The sequence below is a fragment of the Hirundo rustica genome, chromosome 1 (assembly GCF_015227805.2).
Source record: "Hirundo rustica isolate bHirRus1 chromosome 1, bHirRus1.pri.v3, whole genome shotgun sequence".
Lineage (NCBI taxonomy): Eukaryota > Metazoa > Chordata > Aves > Passeriformes > Hirundinidae > Hirundo > Hirundo rustica.
In genome coordinates this window covers 135,341,093-135,366,770 of record NC_053450.1, presented here as the reverse complement: position 1 = coordinate 135,366,770, position 25,678 = coordinate 135,341,093, and the positions used below count along the sequence as shown (strand labels likewise).

The 25,678-nt window shown below is 38.6% G+C and overlaps 1 long non-coding RNA gene across 1 annotated transcript; it reads right to left on the bottom strand.

Annotated features, from left to right (window-relative positions):
* Positions 1-281: 281 nt before the first annotated feature.
* Positions 282-23,309, bottom strand: LOC120758010 (uncharacterized). The gene is made up of 3 exons (XR_005702732.2): positions 23,096-23,309; positions 7,158-7,304; positions 282-1,788 (listed from the first exon to the last, which is right to left on the bottom strand). It is a non-coding gene; the product is annotated as an uncharacterized LOC120758010 (long non-coding RNA).
* Between the last annotated feature and the right edge of the window lie 2,369 nt (positions 23,310-25,678).

The window sequence follows — 25,678 nt, the reverse complement described above, 5'->3', positions numbered from 1 at the left end:
AATTTTTTTAAATGCAGGATTCATTGAGGCTATCATCTGGTGTCTATTTGAATGTCTTTCCCTTTCCATGAGTTTGGAATAACAAGACTATTACCTAGATGCTTTAAAAGAAGAAGAAAAAGCTGCTCACTGCTAGTGATGGAAAAAATATAATGCAGACCTTGGCAGTAAGGGCCTGCAGCTCTACCAGTCATCTCAGCATGTAGCCAGAGTTGCTAACTCAGCTATAAGGGAGCCAAAGCACACAGAGATGCTTTTTTTTAAATTAGTTTATTGTCCATTATTAATAGAAAACCCACAGAAAATAAAAATACAAATTGTAGACAAACACAAAAGCCTATTTTTAGAGTGTGAGATATGAGAAGAAGGTACATTGCAGCCACAGGAGGCTATCTTCCATTTCTCTGAAGTTTTTATCCTAAGTTTACCTCCACAGCTGTGTGCTGCATACTATCTGCCAGAAATGCTCTCGGATACTACCAAGTGCCCTTGCACTAGGCTGAGGGGGTGGCAAAGAGAAACGTTGTAGTTAGCTTGAGGAAGGTTGTTTGGCAAACATCTTCTAGGATGAGACTGAAAATGAAGAAAGAGATGGGTTCTCCCACGATTGCCAAACAGAGAGAAAAACCAGGAAAATATTGGAACACCCTCAAGAAAAGCAACAAAACCAAATTGAAAATTGCAAGAGCAAAGACAGGCTTTACCTAAGAGCAGCATTACTAGCACGGGGAGTCAGAATTTAATAACTATTTTTTTTTTTCTGCTTTTAATAATTTTCATGTAGATATCACAGACTTTGGGAAAAACAACTGAATACCAAACCTCTGGTTTACCTCTTTCTGATAGTGAGAAAAATGCTGAGGTGGAAGCACAGAGGTAAACCATCATCTTCATCAGACTGTTTTCAGCAGACAACCAGCAGAGTAAATTATGCCTGGGCTTGTATGTGATACATCATTCCACATTAGAGACTGAGTAAATTCATCCATGAACAGAAAGAAAAAGGGGGATATGCTGCTCATTTTCCTTGCTGTGGGGAATTTTCTACAGAATAAGAAGTTAATTTATTGATAAAGACCTTTCTTGCTGAAAAATGTTTAAAGCCAAAGATGAGAAAAGGTCTATATTTTAACCTGCTAAAAGAAAAGAATATTTACATAAACAGCACTCTTCCAATGTTGCTATTCTAGGAAAAGAACATGTTGGATTTTTTAGTTCAAAATTACTTCTATACTGACATTTAAGTTACTTAAAACATAGAAGTTGGAAGCAAAATGAAATATTTGAAACTACAGAAATGACAATTTCACCCATGTTATTGCTTCATGAAATTTCTCAACATTTTGATTTCCTGTGTTTGTATGGTTTAAATTTTCAACATTTCTTTTTAGTACAAAAATATAATTGCTCCTCTTTATTCATTAACTCTTTTTTAATGGAATAATGAAGATACTTAAATGAGTGCTTTGCCTTTGATTAAATATATTCCTTAGAGGAACTACATCCAACCTTAAAAGTAAGAAAATTATGCATTTGCTTGAATATTCACAGAATTAAATAAGCATTTCCCCATTGACTTAAGTGACTTATATTTCTAGTACAATATGAAGGGCTTAACTTTCAGAAATACAGATATATTGTTGCATGCTTAAACATTCATCGGCAAGTAACTGCAAACTCTTCCACTGACCATCTTCCACTGATCGTGAGTAGAGATTGTCCTCCCAGTGTTGCAGACTTTTACACATATTGGAAGATGACATGCATATTTAGGAGCCTTTCATGCATCTGCATGGAAAATCATATAAAATATTTAAATGTTTTTGGCTGCAGCTTCAGAATGAGCATGCTTTTCTCTCCTAAAAGGAGCACCAAAAAACCTCCAGACACTGGTAGAAGCCTAGATTTGTTTGAGTTTTTTTGATATATTGCTGCTTACTTGCTCATTAGACAACCTCCCTCTTTCTAATTTATCACTTAACATCAGGTTCAGCACAAAGAACCAGCCTGCAAAAGGTAAAAAAAATAATTATAAATTCTTCTGACCAGTTCACATTAGTGTGAGTGCTGGCAACACTAAGGTGTTTCTATTTATCACCATTTGCTTTGATGGGGTACCATTCATTTCATTTATCATTTGATTCTTTTCAATTATTTCTTCTTGGGAAGAAGTAGAATCAGCATTATTTAGTTAGGATTGTGTTTGCCCAACAGGTTTTGTAAAGTCCACTAAACGAAAACAGTCACTAGATACTTGTGCATTGGGTCTAGACTTTTCCTTCATTATCTGCCTATTTTGCAATTTAAAAACATATTTGCATTTTTTAGTATTGCAGGAAGACAACATAGGCATTTAAGCTTGTAAGAATGTAGTAAAATTATATAACTCGGTTTTTTCCAACTTCAGGGTAACACACTTTTGTCTGGAATAACAGCCACTTTGAAAATATACCAAGGGATATTGCTGTATACCTTACTGTTTGGGTTGAGGTTATGAGGGGTTGAAGATTGTGTTGTTTACAATCACACCCCCCCACCCCCCCAGTTTTGGAATCATTGGGAATCCTTAGTAAATATATGGAACACATGATTCCAAAAATTAAATTAAAAAGCCAGAATTCGCTCTAGTGTTGCACAACCTGCTTAGGTGCACTGAGTCATTATGGGTGACAAATCTGGGCCACCTCTCACACCTCTTCTTCCCCTACCATCATCTTTCCCAAGGAAATACTGAGAGAGCTGCAAATATCCAATGGGAAACTTAGTTCAGGGAGGGCTCCCGGACTCTAAATCCCAAAGCAGTTCCCTCAGCATTTTTGCATAACTCCTTACCAACCAGCTGGATACATGGGGCATCATGACTTCAATCATAACCTCCAGTATGCTCTGGGAATTGCACTGCTGGATCCTGATATCTTGGGCAATAGCAACCATCTCTCGTATCAGTACCTGTCCCTCAGCCTCTTTGTGAATTTGAGCCTTACTCTTTAAGTACCAGATATCATATGGTAAATAAATACAAAAGTGGTGTCCAGGACAACAAGGTGACAGTCAAATGTCAGATGTAAATTTACAAGTATGAGTTAATGCATTGGTAACAAGCTGCTCCTACTTCCAGTGAAAAAATTCTTTCCTACTTCTGGGGTTTTTTGTGACTCTGGGCTTCTCTTGCCACAGTCCTGGACACCTGAATGTTCAAGAACACTGAAAAAGAGGAGATCCTCTCCTGAGAGTTGGTGCAGACACCAAGGAAACAGTATGTGTGAGGGTTGGTTAAAGCAAAAGGCTTGTCTCACAGTGTTTGAATTATTTCACTTGGAGGAAAAGGATTCTAACTTCTCTGAAACGTTAACTGCCCTTCTTTCAAATTTTCATTTCACCCTTTACAGGAGGTGGTCAAGACCTTTCTGGGAGCCATCTTCAGATTGCCAGTTAATCTCTTGGCAATACCTGCAATTAAAGACTTCTCTGTGTTTCACATATGAAAATGGTGACAAGAACACTGAGAGGTTTAGTGGGGGCTTTGAGAGCCACAGAAGAGGAGCACAGTGTTTAACACTACCTTGTGGGACATGTGCCATGCCTTAAGCTTCACAAATCTCTAGTTTTCTTTGGGTAGCAAAGGGAGACATAAAACCCCCACATTTAATTGTCAGAAATAAAAGCAATCTTCAATAGCTTTTTAAAGAAGGAATTGCACAAAGATACCCCTAAAGTAAGAAGCCTGTAAATATTCATGCATCATCACAATAGTCATGCAGTCCCATCAAAAATTTCTGTGCCAGAAACCCTCTGGAAGATAAGGGCAGTCCTGTTTGACTCCAGGACTCTTGTCTTTGACAAAACACCAACCAAATTAATGGACAATAGCATCACCTGCATCCTTAGCCTCTCTAAATAGTAGAAAAGTGTTACTATTAGAGGTCAGGAATGTATCTGCCTCTGTTTTGTTTGTTTGCAAAACAGGGACTCATGGGGCCACAGCAGGGCAACTGGCCCTCCATCTGTTGTGCAGAGCTATGGGTTTTTTTCTGCAAGGTATACAAGAAACAACCAACACTTCATTAGGAGATCACAATTTGACCTTCACTTTAAATATGCCTTAGTTTGCTTGAGAAGCTACAGCTTCAAGTTCCCAACCTCACTAACCAGTAGTACTGAAAAGACAAAATAGTCACAAAAAAACCCCTAGTTTGTGCACTTCCAGAAACATCTTGAAAGATCACATGGAACCTACAGGCTCTGAGTTTTATTTCCATCTCTTCCATGGTGTTTCCCTAAGCTATGGGAAGGATGTTGCTGACATAATCTGAGTTTAGCAATGCATGAACAACAGGGATGATTTATATAAAAAATATGATACAGCATGAAGTTCCCCTTTGAATATTGGTTTGAAGGCTTAGAAAGGCTGCTTAAAGTGCTTTCATATTCAGAACATGTTCAGATGTTCAATGACTTTTACAGAAGTCTCTAATAATTTATAATCAAGTTTAGGTGTTCCACCCTTATAAACTGCCCAGTCTTTATTCACAAAATCCTATAAGGATTTGCAGAATTTTGGACAGCTTGCTTCCCAGGGAGATACCAGCTCTGCCCTAGTTGCACCCTTACACTACCTCAAGACAGTCTCCAGGCCACCACTTGGCTCACCATCAGCTCACCCTCTCTGCCTCAAACCTTTGATGTGTTGTTTGCAACACAAAAGAATATTACCTAATTTTTGGTCAAAACTCTCATGCTATTGGCATGAGAGGTTTATGAAAGGGGGGAGGAAGAGGCATATGGGTGTTGAGAAAAGGTATAAGGATTTTTGTTTATTATACCTCTTAGACTTTCTGAGGTACCTGGATAGAATTGTTGTACAAGCTGTGATTTTGTTAGACAAACAGATTCTATACATTGAGTCTGTAAAAGGGCACAATCTGCCAGACATTCCCCATCACATGAACTGAACATGCTTCTGACTAAAGTTTTCTTCATAAATACTTTCCTTTTCCAAAGGGCAGCATCTGGACTTTAGAGTGCTATCATAAAGCCTATCTTTTGGGGTACAAGATGTACAGCATAGGAGTAGTTTAGACAGTAAACCTGGAAGGCTATTAGACATCAGGAAAAATACCAAAGGAAAGAACAAGTGCAATTAATAAAACATAAAACATTTGCTCCATAAAAATCTAGCATATCATCATTACTGCTTCAGATTAGTTGAAGAGTAATTATTCCCAAGATGCTCCAGCACCTTCTACAGCTTCCTTTCAAAAGTTTGACAAAACAGGAAGGAGCTGATAAAGATAAGGATATAAAACTCTGTTGGATTAATAAGGGGAAAAGAGTGAAAATAAATTATTTTAAGTGGAATGACAATACAAACAAAATTGGACAGCTCTAGCTATCTGTGTTGCGAGTGTGCACATGCAAGTATCTGAACTGCAGTGAAGGTGACCTTGCATAATCTCATCTCATAGAAAAGCAGATTAAAATTCCTGTTTATTTCAACTATTGTCATTACTACTTTCAATAAACAATATAAACCTAGCAGAAGAATCCAGCTGATGGTTTATGTGAGTAAATGCTTGATTTGCTGAAATTGGGCTGCCTTTTTTGCTAAGGCAATTTAGAAAAAGAATTTATTGAACACTTTTAGGGACATAGGAATGCTTTATGAACAGGGTCAAAAAAGTCCTTAGGAAGCTTTACTTTAAAGAACATCTTCTCACGAGACTTGCAACATGTGATTCAATATCATAAATATTTCCACTGTTTATCTGTGATAAGGAAAAAGGAACATCTCTATATCCCAGTGGTATAAAGGCAGCAGAAAATTCAAGGTTAAGATTATCATTGAGGCATATTCTTCCCCTGGCAAGACCAGGTGAGACTTACTGAGGACAGTGTGTTCCCCACAGAGGGGCAAATGTGGTGAGCTCCACAACCCCTCAGTGAGTGCAGGTTGGGTACAGCAGAGCAACAGACATCTCTTCCTTGAAAGAAAAAAAAAAAACAAAAACAAAACAGGAACAGGGGAGGAGAATGTGCTGAGAGTGTATGGAGACAGTGCAAGGAAAGAGAGATGAGCTGCTGGATGCTCCTCCTTCCCACCTAATCCTGAGGAGAACAATACTGTGCTCTATATCGTGCTAAAACATGACATTTAGACTTAAGCACTTTAAACAGTCCCCTGGGCTATGTTTCGGGTGTGGAACAGCTGTATGTATAATTAAGTAAAGCTAATTACAATAAATTAACTAGAAAATCAGTCACAGCGTTCATTCCTAAAAGTTCTGTTGTTGTTGTCAGACTTGAAACTGCTGCAGGGCAAGATGCTGGGCCACTACAGATTGTCAGAGACCTAGTCACTTAGTTTTATTTTTAAGACTAAATTTGTAACTGGAAAATGTTGGAGTAATGGGAAGGTTCTTCATGTATTCCAAATTTAGCATCTAGACAAGGCTGCTGATCTCTCTGGGATAATTGCAGCACTGAGGTACATGCCTTCTCTTTCTCTTGGGCACAGAAGACTGCTGAATGCTCAAATTGGCACCAGAATATAGAGTGAATGTTTCCTTTACCCATCTACCCAGCCATGCCTGCACAGCTTTACTATAAAACTGTCACAGGTGCAAAAGGTTTTGTTCTACCTCAGCTTTTAAACATAACACAGAGGCCACTAAAAATGTAGTCCAGTTTCAGGAAAGGCAGCGGAGTTATATAAATATGCTGTTGGTCTGAGAGCATATAAATATGCTCTGAGCCCTGTCAGAGAAAAGGGTTTGCCTACCCATTTATTGAGATTCCTGCCTTAAGTTGTGCCAGGGAAATAGAGGCAACCTGCCAGGAGCAAGCCTTATTCTGTTGCAACTGGTGGAGAATGTAATGCAACAGATGAATTTGTTTGGATTTATGGTGGAATCACTGTCTTGAGGATCAACTGCAGGGAGAAAAACATACAGTATTGTTTACAAAAGTTTTCTAAAGAAAATGTTGGGCAGAATTTGGCTCTAGCTGAGAAAATGTGTGAAGCACAAAACCCTGGAATCAAGGCAAAGACACCCTGAAAGTGTCGCTGCACCTTGCCTTTATCTTACTTGTTCGCAGAACATCTGCTGCTGTCCACTTTCAGAAACAGGACAGTGGGCTGGAAGGATCTTTAAACTCACCTTATACGAGTATGATGATTGCACAATCTGCTTCTTCAGTTGTAGGATTCAGGATGTATTCAGGAAGGAACAAATGTGGCTCAGCTGGCACACAGCAAAGAGAAGCCAAAGGCTGTGAAGATTCCTCCTGTGCCTCAGTGCTGGATGCTGGAGTTAAAGACCAGATTGTGAGAGGGAGAATGATCTTTCTTTACAGAGTAATGACTTTACTTTGTGCGAGGAGAAAGGAATTACATTGGCAGAAGCTTTGATTTTGCCTTCTCCCCACAACAAGGCAGCTCCCTGTGCTAGCAGATACAGACTGCTCCATGCATCACTGCCTCAAAATGTTCCCTTTTCTCCAAGCCTCTCCTGGAAAAGTGCAAAAAATTCCCCTCCATTGCCCCAGATTGGGGCAAAACCTGATGTAAGCCTCCTAGCAGCAAAAAATACCATTGAAAAATACATTTAATTCATCTGCATTTACCTTATTGGATAAGAAGGGATGTCACCACAGTAAAGATTTTTAGAATAAAAATGAGTCAGTAACTATCTTTAAAGGACTCAGTTTAAGAGTAGGCGTAATGCAATCCACACAGGCTGTGAAGTTATTCTCATCGGGAGGCTTAAAGGAATGTTTCTGGGAACCAAGGTGAATTAAAGTTTGACCTTCTTTACAAAATTGTCTTTCTCAACACTTTCTCCTATATATATACACTTGTTTTCAGGTTTCAGGAATGAGCTGCATTGATCCTGTTTTTGGAGATCAGTCATAGTGGTAAACAGCAAGTCTCTGTGATTTATGACTGGGCTTGCTGATAGTACCTTAGAGATGTCGGAGCACCTGCAGCTGAAGATCCAGCTTTAGGAACCACGAATTGAAGACTTTCAGGTACAGCTTTTCCAGCTGTGCTCATTTGTGAGATGAAAACAAATCAGATGAGACAACAGTGATTATTACCAGTGACACTGATCACTGTTCAGCCCATGAAAAACAGATCATTCTGGTGTTATAATATTTGTCAAAATCCCCTTCATCCCTTCAATCCTTGATCAGTCCTTTATTAAACACTAAACACGCAGAGTTTCTTAAAACATTCAATAATAATGAAGTGACAATATCAGGAACTATAATGCATGTCATAGATTTGACAAAATTAGTAGAGAATTTTTTAGTTGGTATTCAGGCCAATCAAAAATGGTTTTAATGTTGTATTGACTCACAACATGATTTCACACCAGCCATCCCAAGAACACAGCTACTGTGTGCAAGTCCTAGTTAGTCATCATGAATGTCAGCAATACAAAATAAAACTGTATTTGAGACTAAGATTAATTAGTGTGTTTGCTTGCTATTGTATTTAATGAAAACAAGGGCAGCATAGAACACACGCATGCCATAGCCATGCTCACATCATTATCTTTTCTTTCTGTCTGACATTGATGGATATAAAGGCATCCTGCACTACAGATAAACCTGTCAGTGACACGAAAGACTGAGTAGGGAAAGACCCTCCTTAAACTGCCACCTTCAAATTCAGCCATTTTCACTGCATACTAAATGATACAAGAATAAACTTGTCTACATGGGGCTGGATGCTGTCATGATATTGCTGGACAAGGCTGTGGTACACTGCAGCTTCACTTCTGGCTGCACAGCATGGAGCTTAGGGGGAAGTCTACCACTCTCTGAACCACTGCTAAATCTGCCCCATGGTGTTAATAGGAAAATGTCAGAATGCCTAAGATTCATCAGCTGGTTTGTAACATTACATCCTTTGACACCATCCCAGCAGCAGCAGCAAACAATTGTGGGGAAAACCCTGCAGGTAAATGGCACATCTGTGTTGATCAAGACACACTTAGAAAGGAATTGAAAATATGCCACTCTTTATTATCAGTGATTGAAAACATTGATTTTTAGGACTAGGAGGAATCATTATGATTTGATAGTCTGATCTTCTGTACAACACAGGTCAGAGGAGTACTCTGGCACAAGGGCAAACCCCAGGTTTCTAGGGCATATTTTCTAGGAAATAAATAGCCTTATTTTAAAAAAGTCTTTGAAAGAGAGCCATCTCAGTCCTTCATAATATATTCCAACAGCTAATCACACTGAGCAGTACTCTACTACTCTTCCCAATCTCCACCAATCAGTTCACAGACACTAAGAGTAAAACTTAACCAACTTTGAGCAACTTCAGTAGTGGTCTGCAACTGTGCCAGTCACACTAGGTGCCTTTCACAGACAGTAGAACAAATAGAAACTTTAAGGGAGTGATTCATCTAACCTGTTTTAGACATCTCCTTTAGACTGAGATGAATTGTGCTTTACAATCTACTGAGAGTATTGCTTAGAACTGTATTGACACACAGAGCTTCTAGATGGACCAGCTCAGGCACAGTCATCTATATTTAGCCAGATGAATCCTACCATCATGCATGACTTCTTTCTGTTGAAAAGTTTGGCCTTTCTCTGTTAGATACTTTTGGACAATAAGCAAACTGTCCCTTAGCCCTGCCCTCATTAAGAGGAATAAAGAGGGTCCCTTAGTATTTTACTTGTTTCCTAATGCTAAAAAATATTCTTGCAGTCTTCAAATTTTCAGTTTCATTCTTGGACTGTGAACATCAGAACTAGAGATCTGATCATATATCAGGATGGTAAATACATCAGTAATAGGCACAACCACATCTGACTAGCTGTGCTAGGTCAGTCCCAAGGTCCAGCTAGATAAATGTCCTATCTTTGACAGAGGTGTGCAGTGGATGATTCAAGGAAAGTTTAAAAAAGAAAAGAAGTGAGTGATATTTTCTGAGTGACAGTTTCTCCTTTACCAGCCTCAAGCTTTATGAAAAACGCAGACACCTCAGCGCTCAAGAGTACTCCATGCAAAGTACTTAAAAGAATTTGTCTCATTAGCATATGCTTTTGGTCTCCATAATCATGGAATCATAGAAAAGTTTGGGTTGGAAGGGACCTTAAAGATCATCTAGCTCCAACAGTCCTGTCCTGGGCAGGGACACCTTCCACAAGACCAGATTGCTCAGAGCCCCAACCAACTTGGCCTTGAACACTTGCACATATTCACGGTTTCTCTGGTCAACCTATTGCAGTGTCTCACCACCCCCACAGGTAAAGTATATCTTCATAATATCTCATCCTAACCTACCCTCTTTACAGTCACTATCCCTTGTCCTACCACTACATACCCTTGTAAAAAGTAATATTGCATTCCAATGAGTTTAGCAGTTTACATACAGAGCATTAAAAAAATAATCCTTGTTTTGGTTTGTTTTGAATTTGCCATTCACTTTTCCTATCCTTACTTGAGATCATCCTGTTCATCTTCATTAGTGGTTTTGTGCTTCAGCACTGAGCGTCAGAACATATGCTCCAAACCCCAAGAATTTTTCAGAATTTCTGTTTCTGGAGGGGTGGTTTTTTAATGTAGTAGTCTTTGTCCCTGACATTTGGGCTTGTACTAAGTTGTTTACCATTCTCTACCAAAGCTGCAGCCTCAAGAGGAAGCACCAAGTGACAGGAGCTGCTCTCTTCACATTCACTTTGGTGGAGGAGGAAAACTCCTTAGTGCTGTTTACAGTTTTGTAAACAGAAGTATAGTGAAGTGCTCTGTTAAAAATTGTTGTGAATGAGTGAAAGCTTTCTAAGATATTTTTGCCCATTATTGTTTACCATATTCTTCCTTCTCAACTAAGACCCTGAGAGCCCAAGAAGCAATTCAGAGGCTATAAGTAGACTACAAAATTAAGCATAGCCTACAGTTCACATCAGGCTCATACAAATCTGTTTTTACTGGTTTATGTGCCTAGGTTTTTACCAGGAACAGAGAGTGGCATGGTATAAGTCATCAGTGCAGAAGTGCTACCCAGCAGGCTAGGCTTAACTGGAGAGAGCATGCAGGAGCAACTGGAACCTGTGAGTGGGAAGCTTATTCTGAAACCGGAGGTACCAGCCAGTGGAGATACAGTTACTTAAAAAACCCCACAAACAATGAAGTATCCAGAATTGGGAGTGTGCAAAGATAAGAACCATGAACAGCCATGGCCTAAAATCGCTCATCTGATTTTGTGTCTTTTGTGTTCTTTCCCTGACTTGCCATAGACAGAGCACACAAAACAAATTTCTGAAGGAGAAAAATAGGACTTTCAGCCTATGCAACATAGCCAAAAATAGTTAACTCTAAAATGTTATTTACAATTTTTATCTTCTTCCTCCTGGAGGTAGAAATGCTGCTGACATCCTCCATAGGAAAGATGCCTGCCAGAGGGTGGAATGCATGAAAAAGGATAATTTCCTGAATCATCCTACGAAGGCGGCCACACTTTGGAGGAGGAACAGAGCGACCTCTTTGCTTCTTCCCTGTTTTACTCCGTCTGCAGATGCATGTTGAACGTAGGGAGTAGGAGGTAGAGGGGAGGCACACAGGGAGTTTTGTACCTCCTACTCATCACACTTGAAGACACCAGCCCACTCACCCAGGCTTGCCCTCTCTGCTTCAGGCTGCTCTTTCATATATTAAAGAAGACCAGGGAGCTATATTGAAACAGACATTCTACATTCAAGTTAAAACAGTTATTTTATAGCTTTATATTTTCAAACACATCACTCTGTGTGCAAAACTTAAGCACAAACCCTGAATCCTGCTCAAAGCTTCGGACGTGAGGGGTCAGTCTTTATATAGATCCCTCATAAAAGGCAATTTTTGTTGGCTGTGAAGATGAAAAGAAGGAAAGGTAAAAGTTTCAGGATATTTGAGGCATAAAGGGACATGCCTGGCTCTGTGGAAACAGTCACTATGAGAAAGAGATATCAGTCCTGTTGCATCTACTAAAAAAATTTAATTGTCTATTAAAAGTTTTCATACAGAAAATAGTTGAGTCACTCATGCTCAGGCAGCAACTAGTATCTCTTACACTACCATAAATGAGAAGGGTTTATAGTGAAGAAGTCAGCACACAGTTAAAGAACAGACCCTGCCACCACCAGGCTTTCATTTTTACACCATGAACAAAAGGACTTTCTTGGGGTAATCAGACAACCATAAATTCTTATTCTTAATATGTCATGCACTAAAAGGTTATATTAAAGTGCCCTCTGATTATATAATCTGCATATATCATTTGACAAAAGAGCACCTGTGCTTGTATATATGTGTTGGAGTCCAGGGCATTCCTTTGGTTGCCCTGGAGGGTCAGGGACCTGGGCAGGGGGGTCTGGGACCCCAGCCCAGAGCCCAGAGCTCAGAGAGACACTGGATTTGATTTCAGTCCATGGGAGAGGCTTCTTGCACTGCAGGAAGAATTGCAGGCCACAAGAGTGTGAAAAATAGTAGTTTAGTATACCACAGGGTGAAAAAACAGTGGGTTTAGGATTTTTGGCATTGAAGTGAATGGGGCAAGATGGAGAATTTAGGGCGTTGTCCCTTTCTTCTTCCTTCTTGTTCCCTCACTCCATTTCTGCAGTGACGTTGGCACAAAGTAGTTAGTGAGGATTGGGTCAGAGTAAAGATGACCTTTCTAGTAATAGTGATAGACATTGGTAATAAATAGTAAATAAAGAATACGTAGCAATTAGTATAAAAGATAAGGACAGCCCAGAGACAGGGGGAGTCACCAGATGTCCGAGCCGCGGCAAACACTGAGAAAATTGTAAGATAAGAACTAATAAATGAAGCATGTAACCTTGAAGACTCCGTCTTTTCCTGCATTTGGCACAGAGCTTTGCAGAGGGCCAGAACTCTAAAACCACCTGAATGCTGGGGAATTTAAGCTCCTAAAAAGGAGCCCCCAACAACTGGCGTCTCTGGGATGGGCAGAGATGACTGCTGTCTCTGAGATGGGACAGAAACAACTGGCACCCCAGATGGGACAGAAACATATATGTATAGGAATAAAAAGAAGAAAAGGAGAAGAAAAAGATTGAATACAAAGATTTATCATTAAAAATTGGTTTAGGATTCCAACAGAACAGATAAACAAAATTATATATGAGGTATGTCATTTCAGGTTTAGTAAGGATTTTGGAATCTAATTGTGTCATTGATGTAAGAGATCAGTTTCTACTGACACCAATGACCCTGAAGACTGTATGACTGTGGCCAAGGATGACATTTTCCCTGGCTCTAGCTGTTCACAAGCAGAAATACAACTTAATCCACTGCATTTGAATTCCCACAGATATGTGAATCTATAAGATCCGAAGGATCTATACTTTTCTTAAAATAAAATCCTGTGGAAGAGTAGGTCCATGATGTAATTGCTGCCCCCAAATCAGCTGGCTCCAGAGCAGTACAGAGTGAAATGCCTTTTGACAAAGAGCTCCTGAGCTGACCAATAACTCAACATCCACTTTGCTTGATCTTTGTATCACCACTGAAAAGAATGAAGCTTCATGTATGCCTATGCAGGGTGAATATAAATTACCACAGTATTTGCTATCGATACAGTAGCACGAACGTCAAGACAAAGCTGAGCAGATCTGCTCAGAGATCTGCATCTCTAAGGAATATGAGGTCATACACATGACTGACAAAACTGCTTCTGCAGGATTTGTAATAGTATAAAGATGAAAATTGACTTTGAATCAAAACAATCTTATTAAATAAGCATTCATGTCAATGGCATGAACAACACAGTGTTTATTTTATCAGACATCCACTTACTCCACCAGTTCAACAAAGCATTGTATATTGATTTGACAAAGATACTGTCAAATCATGTTGAGTGACTGCTTTTGGTACCAGTACAAATCTTGATTTATATTCTGGAACTGTGCCCTCTCTGCCATCTTGGATATCCCTATAAAATCTTATAAGATGCATGAAAAAAATCTATTCCGCATTTTTCAGATTTATGACTCTCAAATGAAAGAAGGAACAGAAATAATCTTTCCATTTGTCAGCCCTGTCACCTACACGGAACAGACAGAGCTGCTGCTGATGCAAGAAAATTCTATTACGGGTGCAAAATGGACATTTTCTTCACAATTTTTTTATTAATTTAGCATAAAAATCTATGAAATCTTAGGGCAGTAGAATAGTCATTTTATGAACAAAAAGACAAATCATAATTCACTTCAGGTTTTGACTTTGTTATTTTCTTGCAGCTGAAAAGCTAGCAAATTCTGCATAGTGCTCAGAGGTGCATGTGCCTGGTTTGGGGAGAGGCAATATGCAAAGCTGCTCTTTCACTTCAGTCTTCCACCAAGGAGACAGCAGCGGGAGCCCCTCCTAGCTCCCCTGAAATCATGAGTGAATGAGGATCACCCACTCCAGCAACCTTCCTTGCTCGGTGATTTCCTCAATCAGTTATGGATGAGGACTCTCTCCAGACTACAGATAACTAAGAATGAGTTAATTTTTTTTACAGAGGAACATGTTGTGTAGGAAATACATGCAAGTGTGACATTTTATCAGTAAGAGTTACTTTGATGGGAATATGAAAAACTATCTGAAACACGAAATAAGGAACAAAATTTAAATAAGAATGAAATTAATATAAACTCAAAAGCTTAGGAAAAAAAGGGTAAAATCCCTCACCTGACTCACCATATTGGTGTGCAATATCCCCCTATTCCATCCCAAAAGCTTCCACGGGGGACAGATGGGAACCTGGAGAGTGAAATGTGACAGGGAATGTGCAAGGTGCAAAGAGTACTTTGCAATGTGCTTCCCTTTAAACCATTCACTTCCTGGGAGAAAGCAGCCATCTCATCCTTAAACAGCAGCTCATCCTGAACCCCATTTAACAAAGGACCACTGCTTCCTGCCCTGATCTAGTGTCGCCAGACCCTACTCTACTCTCTGTTATTCTCCTGAATCCAAAGAAACCACTTCTTTTCCTCAAACTTGCATGGATTCCTTTCTCCCCCTCCTTTCACTCCTTCCCCTCACATCCCATCTGTAACCTGAAGCCGTGACAGGGGGATGTGCTGCACCTTGCAAAGGGACGCCTTGCTGCCCCCCGCTTTTCTTCCTTCTCTTCTTCCTCATCCAAAGGATGGCAGGAGATAGAGAATTGGAAGCTACTAAATACCAACAGGAAAGAGAATCAAAGTGCAAAATGTAACTAAGCTGGGAAAACAAGCTGTTTCCGATCCCAGAAGTTAATGACAAGCGTTTTTACTAATTTGTTAATGTAGATGCAGCATTGTATAACTTTGAAAATAATGAAACTAATATTTGCAAGCTTTATTCATTTAAGAAAAGAGGGAAAACTTGACATTACAAAATGAGCTTCATACTTGTGAGTCTAACCTGTCTGTGTGCAAGACTTCAGTGAGAATTTCAAATGAAAGAAAAATCAGATTTAAACTATAAATGGGTAGTGAGTTAAAATGCAAAGTGAGATTTCTGAACTAGACTAACCATATATTTTGAGAAGATTAACTGATTTTTAAAGTGCAGAAGAACTACCCTGTCTGAATCGCAGCAAGGAATTTAGCATGATGCCACCTCAATAATATTTCGGGCTAGCATGAAACCAAGTTCTCAGAGCTGATCTCTGGGGAAAAAAAAAGTTTCATTTTATTTCTTAAAGCAGACTGTGTTTCAAAACCAGAGATCCTACAGAGCAAACAGATTCCAGCATGGAAACTTGATATTTTTCCTCATTTTGAAAAGTTCTAGACTTTTACACAGTTTCTTGCAATAACAGGATACTTAACACTGCTGGGATAGTATAAAAATCTGCTGTATCCAGAATATAGAAATGTTCTGCAGCTCATATATATAATGACATATTATAAACAGGAAAGAAAATTCTTTCATATTCTAATTCCTTACAAAAATAATATCTATTTTCTATTTTTTTTCTTAGATTCAAAAGAATAAAAGCAACAGGAAAAAACAAAAACAAACAAACAAAACAAAAACAACAACAACAACACAATCCAGAGTCTACACTTCTTTGCTTCTGCCATGACAACGTAACTAAACGTCTAATTTTCTGAGAAAAGTTATTTTAAAGTTCTGAGACCAGAGCACTAGATAATTCACCATTTTTATTCTGAGACTTCTATGTTTATCTTTCGGTTTTAGTGGAGTTGGCATACTCATAAATCCCACCTTCCTCTGGCTGTTATTTCTGTCTGGTAAATTATTTTTTTATTCACAAGGCAATAAAAGGTCACTGGAAAGAGGAATATAATATTCACTCCCATAAAGTAAAGTTAAAGAGTATTTAGCATTTATATCTTTCCAGGGTGGTAAACAAAATATGGTTTATTCGACTCAATGAAGACCTATGATACTGAAAGAGATAAATCTAATTACTTGTTTTAACAAAATAGGATAAATCTTTCCAAACAAATCTTCAATAATACTGTGTTGTACCTGTGAAGGTCCACTGCACAATTATACATGGGTGCACATAGAAGGAGCAGTGCTTTGGCTCTTACCTGCCAGAATTACTTATTAGATGCACAAGTAGATTTCTTAACCACTTCTGGAAGTAGAGCGCACTTCTAAATAGTTATTGTATTAAATTATAAAAGCAAAACATTGCTTAATAAAGTTTAGTACTAAATTTGATCGTAAAATCCCGTAAAATAAAAGATCTGTCATTTTTCACGGAGCTCTGTTTTGACTGAGGCCTGGTTCCTGCAGTATGTTTTCAAGAAGTAAAGCAAATTAATTCCTTTTGAAAGGAAAATTTAATCCTACTTAGCAGGAAAAATTAGTTCTCTAGCTTGGTTTAAAAAAATTACTTAACAGCTAACCAGTAAATATACCTAAGTGTATACTAGACATAGGATGACCCAGAGTTTTTTAGAATAAAATTGTATATGAAAACACAGTGAAAGAATGCTTAATAAAATACATTTAGCATTTTGCAACTACAATATTCACTTGAATTTTCTTTTTTTCTGTGATTTCATTTTCACATTATTTAAATGCAGCCTGCATGAATGGGCGTTCTGCCAGAGAATCATTCTGGCCCCAAATAGTTCTTTAGCAAGGAGTAGAATTTTGTATTCACAGCCCAGATTTTTCCTGGTTGAACTCATGTATTAATTGTGGTCTCTTGCATGGACTTCCAACAGATTAAAAAAATCATTAGTTATTCTGCCAATGGAGAGTTGAAACAAGGTTTTCTCCTAAATGTGGACTCAGTTTCAGGGTTTAGAAAGGAAAGTGAAATAAAACATATTTCAGCACCTGCCCCTGGCTTCTGATCAGTCTCAACCTGTCCAGCTCTTTGCGAACCAGAGCTCACTTCATTAATCTACATTTAGCCCAAGTACCAGCAGTGGGAGCCTTTTGTTTCTCAAGGACTATTTATTCTTACATTTTCTGGCAAGCTGATGCCCCACCTTGGGAGGGGACTATTGTAGGCGAAGCCCATAGTGGCAACAGCACCAGACAGTGGAAGGCCAGTCACCCAGCTAGGAGTAGGGGGTGGTGTGGGTGTGTGTTATTTGCCCACCACGCAGGACTTGTGCACCCACTGAGCATATTCCAATAGGCAGAATTTGGTAGAAAATGCTGTTGATGGCCAAAAAACTATCTTGCAAAGTTAAAATTCCTGTTATCTGGGAAGCTTAGATCGAAGTAACTGGCCCATGCTAACACAAGCTAGACTTTTACATTTCAAGTTTTTACAGAGGGATTAGGGTGAAAAAGACCCATAACTAGCTTTTTTTTATATTTGGGATAACAATTTCTTTATTTCTATGATTGTTCTCTGAAATAAGTGAAATAATTTTTATTGTAAAGGAAAGAAAGAAGGAAAGAAAATAAATCTGCTGGTCAGAGGGAAAAAAACATAGAAGGAAAGAAATGAAGGAAAGAGAAAATGTTTTGAAGGAAATTATTGCACCTGCAATTTATGTCTAACAAACACCTGAAGTTTTAGAGGAATTGAAACTGTGAGTTCTTACCGATGAGAAAGAACTTGAAATAGAGCTATTATTAATAGCTTTACATAAATGATTCACATTTCCAGTCAAAGGGTCTCAGAGTATTTCAGTTCTGGGTGGTGGGAGAATGGAAAAAGGAATAGAACAAGTCCTGTTACCTAAAGCTAGAAATCTAAACAGAACTGATTGTGCTCTCCCTTACTGAGTAATTTCCAGCATTCCTATTGGAGTCAAAGCACTCAACATCTCCTACAACCCAGGTTCCTAAATTCAAGCAGGCTATCATGTGGTTTCTTTCTGGTAAATAAAACTGAATCTTTACATAGTTTTCCTCTCAATCAGTGATACACCAGGCATGTCTGTTTTGAAAAGAGACAGATTCAGCAGGACCAAGCTGTACTTCCAGCACTCTTCTAACCACTGAAAATAATATTTTCAGAGATCCTCCAGTCCATTCCCTGCCTCAAGGCATCCAACAGATGATCTACTTGCTACTTCATGCTACTGATGCCTTAATAGTGTGAAGAAAGTAGGCAAACAATACCAAAAACCAAAAAAAGGAAATAAGAAAAGTGCTCACCTTTTGGACACTGTCATTTTGATAATCAAGTTACTTATACTGACTATCATTTATATACTATTCCATTAATTAGATACTAGAACTATTTTCAGGTGTAATACAAGCAGGATTTGGTCAAATCTGAAATAGTTCTCTAACAGTCCCATGTACCCACACTCAAAATCTAAAAACTAATTCTTCCCTGGTTCAGCTGCCCAATTGTGCATTTGGAGAATCTGTCTCCTTTTAAATAGGATCTAAACATCCCATTTTTGCAGAAGAAGAAACTTCCCCTAGTTGCCTGCATGAAAATCCATATCCCCATTAAGCATTTGGGTTTTGGCTATTTCTCCTTTTTCAGTGAAGGACCACCCTGATGTGATGCTGGAAGCTGCCCAAATGCTGTTGTTTCTGGTGGAAAGATATTTCCAGAACAAGATCTCAAAGAGTCATTGAGGGTTGATGGAACTTTTTCCTCCTTTCTACCCCAGTATTGGAAATCAAGTATAATCACTATTTATCCTTCTACCTGAACAGCTCTCTGCCTTGGGCTTCTCAAGTGGCACCATGTAACTTCATAACTCCCATAAATCAGGTAATCCTGTGTATTCAGTCCTAGAGGTGCCAGGAACTCATTTTTTAACCCAACAAGATTTATCAGGTGGTGATTTTTCATGCCTTCTGGCACCTCAAGACAGTGGATATTTATATTTTTCCTCCAAACTTATTCTCTAACATTTCAAAGCAATGACTGTATATCACAGTTTGTGTTCTAAAAGTATCACCTCATGACGAACTCCCTACGCATTTATACGCACAAGATCTCAGAGTTCTGCCATTTTTTCCCATGGCTGACTGTGCTGCAGATTTTTGCAACCAGAGAACAGATATATCTGGTACAGTGTGTTTTGTACTGCTGTTTTGAAAGACCTTGTGATATACCAGTATAATGGATCTACCCACTTTGATGTTTGAAAACTTGCAAGCTACAGATTGTATATTATGCCCTGCATGACAATCTGTTAGCAAATTTTGTCACCAATTTTTCAAGAGACTATTAAGAAGACAAATTACCTGTAAATAGGATACTGCAGGGAGTTTCTCTCTTAATACTACAGAGTCCTGATACTCCAATGATTGAAGAGGGAATGATTGTCATCTTTTTCGGGGAAATTGAGTATGTGGTAGGTGATACTACAATTGTGGTAATACTACAATTTTACAGATATAGTACTGTCAGCCGAATTTTCCTACGCTCCTACTGAAACAGTGAGAGTTGTAGGTTTCCAAACACCTAAACATCCAAGGCAAAAGGAACAGTAGGAAAACTACATGTTGAGTCAGGCTTAAAATGGTTATCCTGGAACAAAGTTCATGCCATAAAGTCTGGCAAGGAAATCAAACACGCTGGAGAAATGAAGCACGAAATGGTCTAGATCAATTTTTTCTGTATTATTCTCAATAATGTGATTTTTTTCTTAATGTATGTAATGAAAGACTGCCTGTTCTGCCTTGTGGTGTATTTGTCTTTTTGGCTAGACTACTGAGGAGTACAGAGCTGACTGCAGCCATGCACATCCCACCGCAGTCACATATCCACTAATTGTCAGCTCAATGGTTTGCAAAGACAGGTCTCTTCATCATAAACATGATACTGCAATACAAATAATACTGGGTACCATCATTATGAATTTCATAATATTAGAATGTTAATAATATTGTGTATTTATTAATTTATGCTTTACCCTGTCAGTGCTTTGTTTCTAGGAGTTTCTAACTGTGAGACATTTTACAGTTTAGACATTCCTAACTAAATGTATCTGTAATTTTACTGTTGTTGCTAGGCAAGCTATTGCCCTACTATATGTAACATCACCTAAGATCACATATGTGTGCTCCTTAATAATGTGAAACAAAGCCCTATTAGAGTTTCTTATTATGCAGTATTTGAGAACTAGGGCCTAGAAGTGAATAAAACACAGAAAAAGACCCCCCTGAATTTTAAAAGCATGACAGTTAGTGCCCAAGAGTTTATTAAAGTTGCAGAGATTACTTTGATCTGCATTGTACTTTAACAGTAAAGGTAAAATTTCTACAATTAATCTTGGGTTTGGGGGTGTGATTATAAGAGAAGAAGCTGGAAGCTGAATTGCTCCTTCAAGATCCTCAGAACCAGGAAAAACACTGACACTTGGAGGAAAACAAACAGCTTTTACAGGAGGTATCCCAGACTGGTTTAAGCTCATGGTTAGGACTGATTTGGGGTCATGGTCACAGAAATATGTTAATTTATGCAGCTTGATGCTCAAATCAATTGCAGTTTGGGAACAATTTCTGTGTCTTGATAATGGTTAGTGCTAGTAAGGGTTCTGATTAGATTACAAAATGTAGATAAATTATTACTTTTGTTACATGATCTTGGAAGAAAGTGGATGCAGAAACAGCACGGGGCCAGAGCAAGAAGTACTTTTTTCTCTTTTGCTTCTATTAGCTCAAAGATGAAGTCTGATTAGTGCCATAGACACCAGGAACTGACTTTTTTTCTTATTACTACTGTATGAAATTTAACACCTGAAAAACAGGCTGACAATTGATGCAAAATTAAAAACCACTTATGTATGATTTTGGCCAGGGGAAAGGTGTCTAAACTACTATTAAGGATTATTGTTAATAGTAAGACAAAGGCTGGTAAAAACATATTAGAGAGAGCTGTGCCTGAAGTGCTTGGTTTATGTCTCTGCCAACTCCACGGCCTAGTTAGTGAAGCCATCCCAGCTTGCAGTTTTCCATCAGTCATTTTCATAGTTGGAAAAGAGTGTTTATGGTCCACAATTCAGGTACTGAGCAATAAAATCAACATGTGCTGGTCCTCTGCCTGCCTGTGATCTAGCCCCACTCACCCTCTGCTACCTATCACAGAATAGAATGGAATAAAAACTATTTTGCAATTTTCTCCTAAGTCCTCAACTAGGTGTGTGTGCAGTATCAATATCATTAACAGTATCAAGCCACTTATCTAACACATCACTAAATTGAAGCGCTCTTCTGTGGAAAGACAGAATCCATACCTTGCCTCAGTCAGACTAGCCTTCATATGGCCCAGCACGGCTGTGAGCCATCCACCGTCTATTCAGCATTGTGCCTAATCCTAAACTTGAGAAGGGCGTCATGCCTGAGGCTCCTTTGCAGACCTTCCTGGAAGAGACCCTTCAAAGCCCTTGGTGGCATAGTCTCCTAGTGGGCCTGGAGTGCAGGCAGCTTGAACTGCAGCCTGCTGACCCTTGGTACAGAATGAATTCATGATAAATTGTAAAAAACCTACAAAAATAAGGAAGATTGTCAGACTTGCATAGGCAGGTAATGATAGAACAAAAGGGAACAGTTTTAAACTAGATTTAGATTAGATATTAGGAAGAAATCCTTTACTCAGAGGGTGGTGAAACACTGGAAGAGGTTGCCCTGAGAATCTGTGGGTAACCCATCCCTAGAAGCATTCAAGGACAGGTTGAATGGGGTTCTGAGCAACCCGATCTAGTGGATGGCATCTCTGACCATGGCAGAGGTGTTGGAAGTAGATGATCTTTAAGGTTTCCTCTGTCCCAAACCATTCTATGATTCTGTGACCCTATGACTATGATATGTGTACTCCACATACCCAAACTAGCTCCAATGATTTTCCATAAGTAATCCATAAACCAACCCTACCTTTAGCATTATGGCAAAACCCCATCCTCGACAGGCACATAAAGTGTAGGACCCTGTGTGTCCCAGCCCTCATTCTCACTGCAGAAGATAAGTAGAATTCAAACACTGAGCAACTCTAACAAACTTAGAACCCTATCCACAACCTTACAGATACTGCTAAAACAGCAGCACTCACAAAGGTCTGAAACCAACATGGACAAGGTCTCAGAGGATTAAGGTGTAAAACTATCAACCTACTCTCAATCCTAAGTCAAACTATAACCTTGAGTCTAATCCTTTGTGCCCCTTGCTCATTCCAGTTTTGTCCTAGGCCTATAAAATGAAGAAATTTGAGCAGTAAGTCTATGACTTCACCCTTCCCCACACACAACAATGGATCAAGAAGAAATTACTCATTAATCTTTTGTCATAAATCAATTTCAATTCAATTGTTGCAGAAAGCCCCAATACCCAGCTTGGTTAAACTAATATCAATAAATCAATGTATTTCATATTGTGAATTTTGAAGACTAAAACTTAAAGCAAACTTTCATCCCTTGGGATTTTAATAAGGAGTAAACCACTAACATACATAAAGTGATCTGTTTCAAAAGTTTAAGATAGTCTATAAGCTACATTTATTCTTCTGAATGCTCAGTTGTTTTGGAAACATCTAGAAGAAATTTTTCCAATAAATACCACATCTAAATAAAAAAGACTATTATACTGCCTCTCAAAAACATGAACACACTAAAGTTAGGACGTTGAAAAGCAACAAAACTGAAGCAACCTGTAAAACAGAAAGCTATTGGAGAGAAGATATGGAACACTTACCAGGACTGTCTGAATCAGAGCACTGCAGAGAGAATTTATGATTTAAAAAACTGTAATATTCAGTTTGAACAAGTTTTAACCATGTAGCTTGCTCCCTCTTGTCTTGGTTTTGAAAGACAGTTATCTGCCAGGGAATGAGCCTCCCTTGGAATGGAGAACGTAAACCCTCTTCCCTCTAAATTATTATAATTATATTATAATAATTATATTTTTGCAATTAGGGGCTTTCAGGCAAAGATGTGAGAAACAGGAGCAGTTTTTATCTAGCTGGGAACAGCTGGCTCCTCCCCCACCAGGTGGAGCATCTCACAATGGGATGATGGAATGTGTCATGTCATTGGTGGGCCCTAATGGCCCATTATCAGAAGATGTCCCCCTGGAGGATGGAGGGGTGGTAAAAGAGATAAGAAACACTGCCCCACCTGGTTTTAATGGCTGGGCCATTATCAGAAGGTATCCACCTCCCTCCCCCCCGGAGTTACAAGACAAGAGAAAAACATCTCCCAAAAAACAGCTTTCAACAGAAAAAACAGAATACACATTTTTAGGTTACAAAACCCAAGACACCTCTGAAGAGAAGCCACAACAACTGTCAAAATCTCTCAAGAGAGGAACAGCCCATAGTTTAAGCCTATCCGTTCAAAATTTCCTTCCTGAAGTTTTTCAAGTATTCATGTAGGAGAAGGGCAGAAGGATTCTTGGGAAAAATCTGAAGAAAAACAGGTAAGAATTGGATGATTTGGATGCATATTAATTTTATGTGTCCTATGGATGTATAATTTAATAGATGATACCAGAGGATGTAATATAGATTATGTTAATAGGCTATGGATTATGCTAACAGAATGAGTACTTGTGGACTCTATAGAATTGGATAGAAAATTCCTTCCTTTTTAAAAAACTTTCATCTATAGCAAACACAGAACTGCTTACTCAATTAAAGAATAAAAAAATAATTTAGAAGATCTTGCCTGTAGTTTCCAGTGTGAGTAATAATTACAAAATCTGAAAAGTGTATTTAGACTTAGCCCTGCCACCTTTCTTGATGAAGAATTATCATTCACCTTATTGCCCCCAACACCAAAAGAGAGGGTGACATGTCAGCAGTGGTGACACTTCAGCTTAGCCTGCGGGGCTGAGGTAAAGGACTCCACTTTGCCCAGTCAGAGGTGCTGGAGCTGCAGCTGCCAGTGGGGTTGCCTGGGTTACCACAAGGATCTGAGTGTGGAGATTCAGGATTGCAATAGAGAAGCTCTGCTTCACTAAACAAAGGAAAAAAAAAAATAAAAATAGAGAGATTATTAAATACTACAGGATTGCTGCAGAAATAAATAAAACTGAAGAAAGCATTAACTATATACAGGCAAAATTCCAGAGCTGGCAAAATGATTGCTAAATCCTGAACTATATGTAAATTTTAAAAAGTGTTTGATAAACCTGGGGAAATTTTTTTGTGCAATTACATTAACATTCCTGTCTCTGCTACACCCTTTATCACTCACATGGTATGCTCACATTTATCCCAGCTATATCACCAGGAGACAGATGTGTCTTGTACCTGGTGCAGGGTAAGATGAAGCCTCAGCTCCAGCCACCTATGCTGTTTCAGCACATCTCCTCGTGTTTTTGGCTGCAATGAGCCTCATCCAGGAATTTTTAAACTGAGCTACAGGTTAATTCAATTCAATTGTAAGGCAGCAATTGAATTAGGATAGCTGCTGTGCATCGTCCCTTTTTGGCACAGCAGGTCTGTGTGAGACAGGGTAGGCAGGGCTGAAGACCAGAGCACAGGCATGAAGTCACACTGCTGAGTGTGCCAGGGGCAAATGGGCAGCCCTGTATAAGCACAGCAAGGGTCTGGATATTTTTATTATGAAATCCCTCATTATTACAAAATTACTCAGCATGTATCTGACTACAGAATTGAGCTTCTTGTATAAACACAGCCTTAAAATATCACTTCAGAAACTACCAGTGGTTGCTGTGAAATGCACTAATACTTTAAAAGACTTCTAAAATTTTGAGAAAATTCCATCAGAGACTTAAAACTGCTCATATTTTTCTTAATTTATTTTTGTTTGGTTTTTTCCATATTTTTCTGCTTCTATATTAACCTCTGCTATTGAGGATATTGCCTTCCTTGCCTTATTTAATATAATTAATTTTTGATATGGAAACACATACATTTTAATAACTATGCAAAATATTATGTTATCAGGATAAGATCAGGAAGAGGTGATGTAATAGAAGAGTTTGAGAGAAAGCTTAAGAGTAACGTTCCATCACTTACATAATTATTTGCAATACATTATCATACTGAGAAAATACTTTGAACATTTACAAGTTTTTTTTGAGGAATTGCATTTAGTATCTGAAGTTCAAACATCTACTAAAAAATAAAATTAAGAAGGCAAATATAAGACTGAAAAAGAAAAATTAGTAAATCCAAAAGGGTACTCTACCTAGGGAAAGAATAACTTTCTTACCTTGGCTATTTAGTCTTGTATCTTTATTTATTGTGCAGGTCATCAAGCAGTATAATTTAACTAGAAAATGTTCGTTCATTATCGTCAAGTTAAGCCC